The following is a 13724-nucleotide window of genomic DNA, read 5'->3' as shown; positions in this document are numbered from 1 at the left end:
GTCAGAATAGAGAGGATGTGAAAGAGCCCATTTCAGGTCTGAAATACCAATGGGACATGGGAAGCATGGGTCTGGTATGCCGAATCCTTTGAAATGACACAACTATAAAGAACTGAAAAAGGGAAGATTAAAGTATAGGGCTAACAGCTGGAAGATGGGTGATACAATGATCTCTTAAATATCTTGCCCATTTCTCTGCACCTAGAATAAGTACCTATGTGCATCTAATCTCTCTCTCTCTCTCTCTCTCTCTCTCTCTCTCTCTCTCTCTGTTTCATTCCTCCCATCCCCTCCCTCCCTCTCTTCCTCAAAATGGTGTTCCAAATTGAAAGTCAATAAATCCAATGACCAAAGCAAATCCTATAGTCAAAGCAAGAGCTCACCTCTTTCTTTCACTCTTTTTCCTATTGAGCTCATCTGCTCTTTTCTGTTCACTGAGATACTCCTCTCGTCTGTCTCTTGGTTTTGAGGAGATAATTTGGGCTGACCAGGGCAGCTGGACCAGAAGTTAATCTTACTGATGATATTAATTATAACTCTGGTGCCAACTGGATGCAAAACTAAAGGACTGGCTTAAGGGAGGAGATTAAGAGGGCAGAGAGTCCCTATTTTCCCATTTCTTCCTAGGTAGTGCCAATCAATGAGAGGCCACAAGCAATACCCCTTTGAAAGGAGCAGAGAGTATCTCTTTGATACTCTCCATGGCAGGGCTGGAGTGTCAGGCTGCTGCAGCCCGAAGGCGGGGGTAGTGGGGGGTGGACTATGGAGATGAGCTTACTGCACAGAGCTCTACTTGTTATAGATCTTGTCCAGATGTGCCAACTGCACAAATCTGCCCTGTTGGAAGTCTCAAGAACAATGCCCTAGAGACAGCTACAGCACTGAGCAATAGAGCCTGCCCAACTGGGACTCAATTCAATGCATCAGCTGGTGCTGGGAGCCAAAGAAGCCAAAGTACCAACCAACATAATAGCCCAAGGGAGTTCACAAAGATACTGAGAGGCAATGCCAGGTGGAAGGTACTGTCTTTCCCCATCAGAGCCCCCAAGTGGAGAAGGGAGACACATGGTGTCAGAATCAGGTGGAAATGACTTTCGTTTTCCTCATCCTTACCACACATGTATGGAGGAGGGGTGATGGGAAAGCTGGATCCCACTGGAAGTATCTGACACCTACCAATCCATTCAATCATGAAATTCTTGAATGTGGACGCTTTTCACCACAGTGAGTTGGCAGGAGGTGACAGAAGAGAGACTCACTTGAAAGTCACTTCCATTTATCCTCATAGTACTCATCCCTCCTGAGACCTACACTACTTTCTGTTTTAAAACAGCATTTTTGGGACACCTGGGTGGCTCAGTCGGTTAAGCGTCCGACTTTGGCTCAGGTCATGATCTCACGGTCCGTGAGTTCGAGCCCTGCGTCGGGCTCTGTGCTGACAGCTCAGAGCCTGGAGCCCATTTCAGATTCTGTGTCTCCCTCTCTCTCTGCCCCTCCCCTGTTCATACTCTGTCTCTCTCTGTCTCAAAAATAAATAAACGTTAAAAAAAAATTAAAAAAAAAACAGCATTTTTTCTTTTTTCTTTTTTTTAAGTAGGCTCCATTCCCAATGTGGGGGCTGAACTCATGACCCTGAGATCAAGAGTCACATGCTCCACCAACTGAACTAGCCAGGCACTCCAAAACGGCATATTTTCTAAAGGGGAAAAAAACTTCCCACGTAAATAAAGTGCTTTGCGTGTTTTCATTAATTCATCGTTAATCTTTAATGTCAGTTGAATATTTTATGCATATATTTTTCCAGAGAAAAGGGAGTTAATGTCATGCAGTTGTTGTTAAGGCTTTCTGATTTTCCATTTTCCCTTCAGTTTGCTCTGCTCTTTGGAAAACCAGGATTCTGTCTTCCTCTTTCCCCTCAATCCACCAGCAGGACCTCTTGCTCTCCCAGAATTCATAGTCAAATCAAAAAGAACTTTTGATGTGGAAGAAAGGTAGTGAATACAATCTATTCCTTTTAGGTTCTCCCATAAGCCTTTCTCCCCACCTATCACCAAAGAACTGACACTTATAGTTGAAATATTAAGTTTACTCTTGAAGTTATATTCCCTTTTCACTGAGCCATGCAAATGTCCCAACTTTGTCCAGAACCTATCACCTCCTGGAAATCTGTGTCCCCACTTGCCTCTCTCCCTTCTCAATTTACTATTCTCAAGATTGTAATTATTATTATCTTATTTCTGGCTGTCAAAATCTTAAATTTAAATACACTCTGTTGAGATTAAAGATCTTCCTAGACTGCACTGCTAATAAAAGACAAATCAGCCAAGCATGGGAACTATCAAGGGATTAGGAACTCAGGTAGTATTATCACTTGTTGAATGGAAGAAATGTAGAATAAGCTCTTTGATGGCAGGGACTGCATCTTACACAGCTTTTTAGTTCATGCAGCTCCTGATACATAGCAATACTCAGTAGGTATATATAGAATGAAAGTATGCCTTCTCACATGGTTTATTATATAGCACATTTTTATTCATTCCCTCTCCATTAACCTATTGATCACAGAAAAATAGACCTAGAAGGGGACTTATCAAATCAGATAGAATTCACACACACATGTGCATGCACACACACACACACACACACACCCAAGCTGGTCCTTGGGTATAATAGAACCAAAGTTAAGAAAACATCAAAACTTGGTAAATTGCATTGTTGAATAAAGAATGATAATGATCTGATTAAACATTAATACTATTCCAAATATGAAGACTAATAAATATCAAACTATATTTCAAAAAACAATCACCAAATGAAAACTCTGGCAGTGACAAGCGAGTACAGAAATGGGGATTTTGGCATTACAATAATACACTTCTCCCTGATCCACGTGCTGTTCCCACTGGAGAGCCAGTCATTCCTGAAAGGATAGCAATTCGGCTGTTCTCCCCAGCCCTATACTGCTTGCTCTATTATACTTCACATCTAGGATAACATTTACATTCTACAGACTTGGACTAGTGGCATCAGAACAGCTTGTTAGCAAATCTGAGGCTGGAAGGAGGAAGGACACCTGAGCCAGGAGCTTTCTCATTCAGAGTATTCTCTGCATGGAGGGATGAAGCATAGCTGCTGAAAAAGCCACCTGAAAAAGTCACATGAGAACTCAACTGTTGCTACTCGCCTGACTAGCTCTGTTTTTTTAGTCTCTGCTTTCACCATGGGACTATGTACAAATACCCAGGTTGCATTATACTGTGTGGTTCATTACAAGGAAGTACATACTCTCACTATCAATTCTATGGAATAAGGGCAATTAGTACTATCAACTAAATTCAAGGGGAACATTTTTGTCTTACAGAGCTGGATCTAGAAAAATATGCACATATACTCTATTGTAATAGCTTCCATTCATGACAGTGTAGTGATTAAGGGCATGGTTATGGTACCAAACAGAGCCTAGGTTTGCATTACAGGTCCAATCCTCACTAGATATGGGCTCTTAGGCAAATGACTTCACCTCCCTCAGCCTCAGTTTCCTCTTCTAAAGGGTCATTTGAAGGCTCTGAAAGATCTAGCACACAATAACTATGTGGCCTTGAGCAAATCATTGAACCTGTGATTCAATGTTCACATCTGTTAAAAGAAGGTGATAACAGTATCAACCTCATAGGGTTATTGTGGGAATAAAATGGGATAACTTTGGCAAAGGGCTTAATTCAGTGCTTGGCACATAGTAAGTGCTCAGTAAAGATTAGCTATTACATGACCAGACCACATAATCATACACATATCAAATTTCTAGCACATGGACTTTTTTAGTTTTTCAATCTTTCCACTCTTACTGGGTTCTTCCTGCTGATGTATATAACATGCTTACAAATTACATAACCGTGGCAAATTGCTTAATCTCTTTCTGAATCTCAGCTTTTTAAAAGAGAGAGAGAAAGAGAGAGTAGGAGGAGGAGGGGGAGAAGGAATAGGAGATAGAGAAGGAGGAAGAGTGAAGGAAGGAGAAAAGTAGGGATGAGAGGAAAGGGGAGGGAGAGGAGGGGAGGGAGAGGAAAGAAAGGGAAAATCTCTCTCATTCAAAATGCAAAATAGGGGTACTTGGCTGGTTTGGTCAGTGGAGCATCAGGATTTTGATCTAAGGGTTATGGATTCAAGCTCCACATTGGGTGTAGAGATTACTTAAAAATAAAATCTTAAGGGGTGCCTGGGTGGCTCAGTCAGTTGCGCATTGACTTCAGCTCAGGTCATGATCTTGCAGTCCGTGAGTTCAAGCCCTGCACTGGGCTCTGTGCTAACAGCTCAGAGCCTGGATACTGCTTTGGATCCTGTGTCTCCCTCTCTCTCTGCCCCTCCCCCACTTGTGTTTTCTCCCTCTCTCTCTCTCTCTCTCCCTCCCTCCCTCCTTTAAAAATAATAAACATTGAAAAATTAAAAAAAATAATAAAATCTTTTAAAAAATGAAAAATAAAATCAAAACCACCCTTCATTTGATCCTGAATTTCCCTCCAGGTATTGATCTATTGTTCTCTTTTCATTCATCACCAACTTTCTTAAAAGGTCTTTTCTTATTAGATATTTCCACATGCTCACGACTACCATTTACTCTTTAACAGACTGTAACCTATCCTCTGCTTCCTCCCCTTATCTTCCTCATGAAAATGCTTTTCCCATGTTCCTCACACTTCCTTTTTAATTGCTATATCAAGTCAATACTTTTCTGTCCTAATGTCTCATGACTTCATGTAACATTTGTCAGAGCTATCACAGTTTCTTTGAAATTCTCTTCTTCCTCAGCTTTCATTCTTCAGTGTCTTCACTTGCTCCTCTGGGCCATTGCTTCTTGGTTTTCCTTATTCTCCAGGATTTCATCTTTGGATTTTACCTCCCTTTGTTGCATACTTATTGCTTGGCTGTTCTTAACTATTTTCATGGCTGTGATAAACTGTATGCAGATGGTTCTTGAATTTCTACCTTCAGTTCAGACTCTCCACCACTCTAGTCCTATTTTCCAATTCTCTGTTGAACCTTTCCACTGGACATCCCTCAAATACCTCAAATTCAACATGCCTATAGCCAAACAACTCACAATTTCCTTCAAACTTCCTCTCCCACTCCCTCCACCAATCTTCCCAATCTTGGTCAGTGGGACTTCCACCTACCCAATGACCTAAGCCAGAAACCTGGGAGTCATCCTTTACAACTCCTTCTTTCATAGCCCTCAGATCAAATCAATCACCAAGTCCTGCTGAGTCTACCTTTCAAATATTTCTTTTTTTAATGTTCATTTATTTATTTTTGAGAGAGAGAGACAGCACAAGTGGAGGAGGGGCAGAGAGAGAGAGGGAGACACAGAATCCAAAGCAGGCTTCAGGCTGTGAGATGTCAGTGCAGAGCCCAATGCAGGGCTCAAACTCAGGAACTGTGGGGTCATGACCTGAGCTGAAATCGAACGCTTAACAGACTGAGCCACCCAGGCACCCCTACCTTTCAAATATTTCTGAAATCTGTCCCCACCCCTTCTCTATTCTCCCTGACCTCATTTTGGTAGTTTCTTTTTTAAGTTTATTTATTTATTTTGAGAAAGCGAGGGGGTAAGGGGCAGAAAGAGAGGGAAAGAGAGAATCCCAAGCAGACTCTGCACTGTTAGCACTGAGCCCACTGCAGGGCTTGAACCCACAGACAGTGAGATCATGACCTGGGCTGAAATCAAGAGTCGGAAGCTTAACAAGCTTAACAAACTGAGACACCCCAGGCACCCCTTGGTTCAACTTTTAATTCCAGTATCATTTTGTATCCTCCACACTATTGCTAACTTGGCCTTTCTAAAACACAAATCTATTTATGACACTTTCTTGCTCTGAATCCATCAATAGCTCCCTATTGTCTTCAAGAAAAAGTCCACATTCCTTTTTTTTAACTTTAAAATTTTTTTAATGTTTATTTATTTTTGAGAGAGAGACAGAGCATGAGCAGGGGATGGAAGGGAGAGAGGGAGACACAGAATACGAAGCAGGTTCCAGGCTCTGAGCTGTCAGCACAGAGCCCAGCATGGGCTCAAACCCATGAACTGAGAGATCATGACCTGAGTTCAAGTTGGACACTCAACTGACTGAGCCATCCAGGCGCCCCATGGAAAAATTCCACATTTCTGAAATTGACCTCTAAGAGATTTTCTGCTCTGGACCCTGCCAGTTCCTCCAGCCTCTTCTGTCACCAGTCCCCTCAGTCTCCTAAATGCACCCTGTATTTGGCCATGTTGAAACACTCACAGAACCCTGAACCCAATAGTTCAACCAGTTTAATGCTCTGTGCCTTTGTTGTTCCCTGGGCTTTTAAATGCCCTCCTATGAACTCTTCCACCTGAGGTATCCCTACTCATTTGTCAAAATTCTAACCAGATATCACATTTTCTGTGAAGCTGTCTCAAACACCTGTTGCCCCAACACTCAGACAAATTTTGGTTCTCCAATAACATTCTGTACATAGCTCTATATTTATACTTGTAAGATTATATAGGGTTCTTTTTATCTGTTTCCCTCATACATATATATGAGTTGAGGTCAAGGATTTTCATGTATTTATCATTGAATTTCCCACACTGAGCTTACAGCATGAAATTAATTAGTGTTTGCTAGATAATTTCTTTTTAGTGAGCACTGTAGTTCTTCAAAAAAATTTTTTTCAAGCATCCAATTGCAACATCAGTTCTCACCAACTATACTTACTTTGCAAGGGGTGTATCATGAGGGACTATACTATCAAGGTAACAAGCAGGCTTGTAGCCTTTTTCTTTTCAAAGCAGTTAGGTGGCATGACATTCTCAGAGTAAACCTTTAAGGTAAAATAACCATATATGAGGAAATGAGGAAATGAGGCTCACAGAGGCCAAGTGACTCACCCAAGTCTCACGATGTTAGTAACAGTGGCAAAACCAAAACCCAGATTTTTCATATCTCAGTTCAATGCCCTATTTACTTGGCAAAAGATTTTCAAAGTCACCTTCAAGAAACCCTAGAAAAGGCAGTCCCTCCCCCATCACACAATTATACACACATATTTCAGTTAGACTAACTTTAGTTTTGACTGATATATTTACTTCACCATATTTTGTTTGGGGTAGGGATAGGGGAAGCAAGAAGATAAGTTACTCCTTTTAAAAATTTGAAAAACAGGGGCGCCTGGGTGGCTCAGTCGGTTGAGCATCCGACTTCGGCTCAGGTCATGATCTCACAGTCTGTGAGTTCGAGCCCTGCACCGGGCTCTGTGCTGACAGCTCAGAGCCTGGAGCCTGCTTCATATTCTGTGTCTCCCTCTCTCTCTTTGCCCCTTCCCCACTCATGCTCTTTCTCTCTCTGTCTCTCAAAAATGAATAAACATTAAAAAAAAATTAAAAAATGAAAATTTGAAAAACAAAACTACATCATCTAAAACTTTAAGAGGTAATTCATTTAACAGGTCAAGGGGTGTTACAACTGTATTATTTGGATAATAGTATATAAAAAGAGCTTGGTTTTTGAGTATAGTCCAAAATGAAAGGCAGTCATGACAAAATAATCTAGCAATTGGACATCTTTTTGACTCTAAGCTCCCCTTCAAGTTATCAACCCACAGAAGTCCTGAATCTTTATTAACTTCCCTCCCCTTTCACTTACTGACAATGCTTTTCTGACTGATCACAGTCTTATCAGTCCTCAATTTGCATGAATCCTTACCTACTTCAGGCAGTGAGTATCATTGTTATAAAGATAGCCCTGACCATCAGAAGGGCTAGAATGCTTGGGACTATGGTCATAGCAGCACATTTGCTATATTGACTGTATTTACCACTATTCCCACACAGAGAAACAAACAATTGGCTCTTTTAGAAAACTAATCTCTCATGGGATTTCCCATAAGGCATCTGGGTCAATGGATCACAATGTCTTGGAATTCTAGAACCTGGCACAACAGAGATGGAAGGGCCTTCCCAGATCATTTAGTCTGGTCTACTCATTAGACAACATGGGATACTGAGGCCTGATTGGGCAAAGCCCAGGCCCAGATGTAATTCCCCTTTTTTTCAACTTAGTTGAAGCTATGAAGGGAAAGAATGGAAAAGAAAGTGAAAGACCAAAGGCTGTCATAATATGTTAACTTCAGAGGCTCATTTCTGAGACTGCTGTGACAGACTGAAGAAGATTAAAGGCCAAAGGTAATCTGCAGCTGACGAAACTGTCTTTGTGATGACCATTCAGTCCCCAATCTCTGCCATGTTAAACATTGGCTGATATCCATATTAGATATCCACAGTCCTCATAAAAAGAGGATAGCAAAAATCTTGGCACCAGTTAGAAAATTACAGGTATAAAGTGGTCATGCCAAGGGGCACCTGGCTAGTTCAGTTGGTGAAGCAGGCAACTCTTGATCTTAAGGTTGTAAGTTTGAGCCCCATGTTATGTTGGGTATAGAGATTACTTAAAAATCTTAAAAAAAATGGTCATGCCAAGCTCCAAATTCTACAAACTCAGGTGTTCTCCAGGTTTCTCTTGTGAATTTATTTGTGAATCCCTTAGGCTTAAGCTTCAAGTTGATCCTTTAAGGAAGGATACAATATGGTTTCTCAGTACATTGTTATCCTTCTACGAAATATACTCCACTGGTTTCTTCCTGCTTGTCTCTTAGGATTTCAAATTCCAAGTGTATGAACCCTCTGCACTCAAGGCCACCTAACAGAGTAGAGCAATGAATTATGGACATTTATCTAATTCATGTCTATCTGCTAATTATATATATTCTCTCTCCTGATATCCTGGTTGTGGATTCTTGTTCAGGGTAAAGGATTTGAGAGAGAGAGAGGGTCAAAACTAATAAATGTATCTTCAAAATATCACTGACACCATGTTTGATGGTATCCCTCAACCAAGAGATAACCAGTTAGGAAAGACTACAACTACAAAACAGTATGAATTTCTTCCCCTTAATTTTCCTGGGAGCAAGGCAGAGGCACACTGCCTTTCTGACATCCCCATTTACTATCTTACTAACCACTTGGGGACTGAACCTAAAATGAAAAGAAACCATCCCCTGGCATTAACGTCTACCCTAGGGTGAGGGTGAGTATTTTCTGATTATTTTTGGAAGATTTCTTAGAGCCACACTTTTGTTTCAGCTCCCCTCAGGGTACAGGAAAACTCTTCAATTTTTATTGGAAAATCTAATTCTTTTTCCTGTCCTTCCTTGAGTTCCTCCATTCAAGGGATATACCCTAGAGACCTGTTTGCCTTATTATGCCCAGACTCATATGGTTAAGGAATGGATATTCCCTGAATGCCCTTGAAGACATTCTCCACTGTGCCATTTAGCCTCCTCATGGAAGGATAAAAGTCTAGTGTGGGTTAGCATAAGCATCCATTCTCTGAGTTTGACTCCCCAGTTTTACAGAGGACCTAACCCTGAGATTCAGGCTCTTGGTGCCCTGAAAAGTCCCTAAATGAATCCAGGTAAGGCAAAATCCTTTACTAGAAATTTGGAGCTATCAAGTGAGTGATCACTCAAGTGAGTGATCATCCTGAAGAGTGCACTCAGTTGTGAACTCCATTAAGGTAAGAATATCTTCTTCATCTGTAGCTAAGATCACAAGTGCTTAAAACAGTGGACGTGGGCAATAAATACCAACTGAATGAACAAATACAAGTGTTAAAGTAAGTGCTTTTGGCTCTAATGCCAAATCTCTCTGGTTGGAAAAATCAATGAGTAAGTTTTCTTTTGTTTTTGGAGGAGCAAGTGGTGGCAGGAACAGGTATGAGAGAATATGAGTCCACAAGATAATTGGAAGGCTAGGGTTTGGGGTAAGCTGATGTTTGAGCTCTTTGGGTTTAGTTTGTTTGAATAGATTTTTGTTTGTTTTTTCAATAGTCAGTGTTGTCTAATGATTTCCTCATTCTAGAGCCAAACACTTTTAAAGCTTTCCCTTTGCCCCTAGATATAAGAACAGTCTCCTCAGGCTGGCTTTCACCTACCAATATTGCCTCATCTCCCTTGGGTTCATTCAAATTTTTGTGGAGCACCTACCACAATATGCCAGGCACTGTACTAAATATATGGGCAACACTGAAGAAGAAACATAGCCCCTGCCCTCAGAGGGTTTATATTCTGGTGGGGGAGACAAACTTGTACTAAGTTATTAGAGAATAGTAAAATGGAGAATATGTGGAAGTATCATGGAAATATTTAAGAGGGGGACTTGACCTAGTTGAGGTTAAAATTGGGGGAAGGGATGTCCTGAAGGCTTCCCCGAGACAGAGGCATTTAAGATATAACCTGAAGGAAAAAGAAGAGGGAAGGAAGCAGGAAGGACATAAAGGGAGGCAAAAGAGAATGAAGGGGTTGGGGTAGGAGAGTTTTAAAGAAGGAAGTGATGTAACAGATCTGCATTTTGCAAAGAACATTCTGAATGTAGCGTGGAGAAAAAATTCTAGGGAGACAAGAGTAGGTTATTAGTTGAAAATAATCCTAGCTTAAAAAGGGGCAAGTAGTGCATGCTAGGGGAATATAAAGCAAGGGTACTTAACCTGGAGATCAAAGAAGTCTTCTCTGAAGATGTAACATGTCAAGTGAGACCTGAAGTCTGGGTTAGCTATGGTGAGGATTTTGGTGGGGGTGAACAGTTGAAGGAAGTCTCTGACACAATAACCTTCTGCTTTAGCTAAAGCAGTCTTCGTTTTTGTAATGCTTTGGTCCCAACCTGGAATCCCAACTACCTTTTCCTTCTAGCCAAATCATGTCTATCTTTCTAAGGCCTTCTCAAATCCCACCTTCTCTGATCATGCCCAGATATGGCTTCTCTTGCTTCTAAACTCCAATGTTTGTCACTTAGCACTTAAAGATACACTATTTAGCATTGTTACTTAGCTGTACACATATCCCCAAACTCCCTGCAAGCTCTTTGAATTTATGAACTGTCTTATATTACTTTGGCATCATCCAGGATACCTAGCCCAGTGATGGGCACATTAAATTACTCTCATGAAATAAATGAATGAGTGAATGAGGCACTATATAGTCCCTGCAGCCCTCCTTTAGTAACTCACTATTATCTGTGAAGCTGACAAGAAAAGGGGTCTGCTTTCTTTAAAAGATTTGTTACTTGCATCCAAAGACCTAAGATTTGAAATCGACAGCTCTTTCCCACTAGACACTGCTTCTCACCCCCTTCCAATCCTGCCTCCACCCCTCACCACCACCACCACCTTCTATTGTTTCTTCTGTCTTCTGGTTGTCAGCCAGGATGAGAAAATGGTCTAGCTGTCCTCAGAGACTTACGCCAGCCTGGACGGCTCTGCAGTGCCATGAAGGGCCAGGACTTTTGTTTACAGCTGGGACCATGGTGCGGTGGTGAGCACAGCTGACAGCCCCACTCTGGAGCAAACATCAATCTTCCTCTGTCCTCCCGGCCAAGTTTCACAGACCAGCTCTATTGAAAGCTGGCGGCACCCGCCTGGGTCTCACTGATGTCCCACCAACAACTCTGGCCTAGGAGCAGCTGGGTGAATCTCAGCTTTGTACCTTTTTAATAACTGCCCTTGCTATCTTCTCTGTCCCCAGTTTCTAATCGTGTTACCTCAAACTTCAAGGCCTTGAAAGAACATGTCCTCCTACGTCCCCACACTCTAAACAATGCCCCACCTCTCCAACCATATCTCACTTCCAGCAATGTACCAATACCCTTCTTTGCTCCGTGGCACAGTAAAAATACAACAAAAAGAACCAAACCACATAGTTTTCAATGTGCACTTTATGGAGACTACCTTTACAAACTGAGAAGACAGGTTCCAGGTCCTCAGGCATGAGTGCATGTATGTTTGTGTGTGCATATGTTGTCTGTGTGAACTCTTTGCCTTCAGATGGCTTTCCCAACTGTTTTAAAAAGTACAAATCAGATAGGGCCTGGAGTCTTCAAAGAATATCTTTTGACATTCCAAGTGAGGGCCTCTTTGCCACATATTATGCTCCCTGGTCCCCTCCTTCCTTTTTTAAAATTTTTTTATGTTTATTCATTTTTGAAAGAGACAGAGCACAAGCAGGGGTGGGGTGGAGAGAGATGGGGACACAGAATCTGAAGCAGGCTCTAGGCTCTGAGCTGTCAGCACAGAGCCCGACGCGGGGCTCGAACTCACAAACTGTGAGATCATGACCTGAGCTGAAGTAGGATGCTCAACCAACTGAGCCACCCAGGCGCTCCTGGTCCCCTCCTTCCTTAATAGCTTTGCTCTCTCCAGCACTCACCTGGGATGGGAATGAAGCCTTTTTATACTACTAGCAGTCTCTTGTCCCCAGGTTCACTTTGTCTGTGATTCTCTTACTGCTGGCTAACATAGCTTTAATTAATTAGTTGACACCCATTTCTGTGGTTTTCAAACTCCCTCCTCCCAATCCCAAATGTCCAATGGATACAATACACTTCTTTCACTAATAGTGGCTCATTACAGCGGTTTCTTCAGGGGTCTGGTGGAGGGGAACTGCAGGCCAGAGGAGATTCTCCTTACAGAAGACCTTATCAGAATTTCTAATGCAGAAGCCTTATCAATCTAAAATACCCCTCCCTGGATTTTTACATGGTACATAACTACTAAAGAGGTGTACATTCCACCCCACCCCTAAGTTAATTAGAACTCTTCTAAAGAGAAACTTTATGAGTGTTCTCTTCCTCACGACTAATGAAGCACTTTTTTTGGTCATTTTTAATTATTTTATTATGGAAGACTTTTAAAAATACACAAACGTAGAAAGAATAGTATAACAAACTGCCATGTACCCATGGGGTTCATAAAGCTTCAACAATTTAAAGATGCAGCACTTTAAATACTACTGGTTTGTCCTCTTTAATAATATGACATCTGAAGTTTATGAAAGACATAGCTTTTATCATTCCCAGTAAAATGTGGACTGTGGGTGCAGCTTATAAGCATCAACAAATTATCTCTGGAAAACTGGCTCAAGGCAACCTCTTTGAGACGATGATCAGATTGTAGGAGTCAGAATACACTGGTGAAAATCAGTCCTTACCTCTGTTGGTTGATGTGTAACATGAATAACTTGACATGATTCCAAGTAAATCCTGTGGTTCACAAAACCACAAACTTCGGTATATTGCATCCTAAACTACTGACTCAGGAAGTGGGAACCAAAGCATTATGTGCAAGTTTGGCATTCCAAGGTCACCAAAGACCACATTGATTAGATTTATGTTTCAGTCATTTGAAGTAACCTCTTTCTGCTAAATGGATGGGCCAGTTGAAGCAGAGGAGGGTTGATTACAGGAGAAAGGAGCTAAAAGAGAACAAACACCATAAAAGGATAAAACTTCCATGACTATTTCCATCCTTTGCCCTGTCTGTCATAGGCTAGCAAACTAGACTTCTGTAGACTAATTTGTTGAACTGTTTTTGTAAAATCCCTATGGAATGAGGCAGGTATAAATAGAAAACATTATTATTTTTTTAATTTTATTTTTTATTTTTTGAAGTTTACATCCAAATTAGTTAGCATATAGTGAAACAATGATTTCAGGAGTAGATTCCTCAATGCCCCTTACCCATTTAGCCCATCCCCCCTCCCACAATCCCTCCAATAACCCTCAGTTTGTTCTCCATATTTGTGAGTCTCTTCTGTTTTGTCCCCCTCCCTGTTTTTATATTATTTTTGTTTCCCTTCCCTTATATTCATCTGTTGTG

The sequence above is a fragment of the Lynx canadensis genome, chromosome X (genome assembly GCF_007474595.2).
Source record: "Lynx canadensis isolate LIC74 chromosome X, mLynCan4.pri.v2, whole genome shotgun sequence".
Lineage (NCBI taxonomy): Eukaryota > Metazoa > Chordata > Mammalia > Carnivora > Felidae > Lynx > Lynx canadensis.
The sequence above is the reverse complement of the archived record's forward strand: the minus strand, read 5'-3'. Positions refer to the sequence as shown.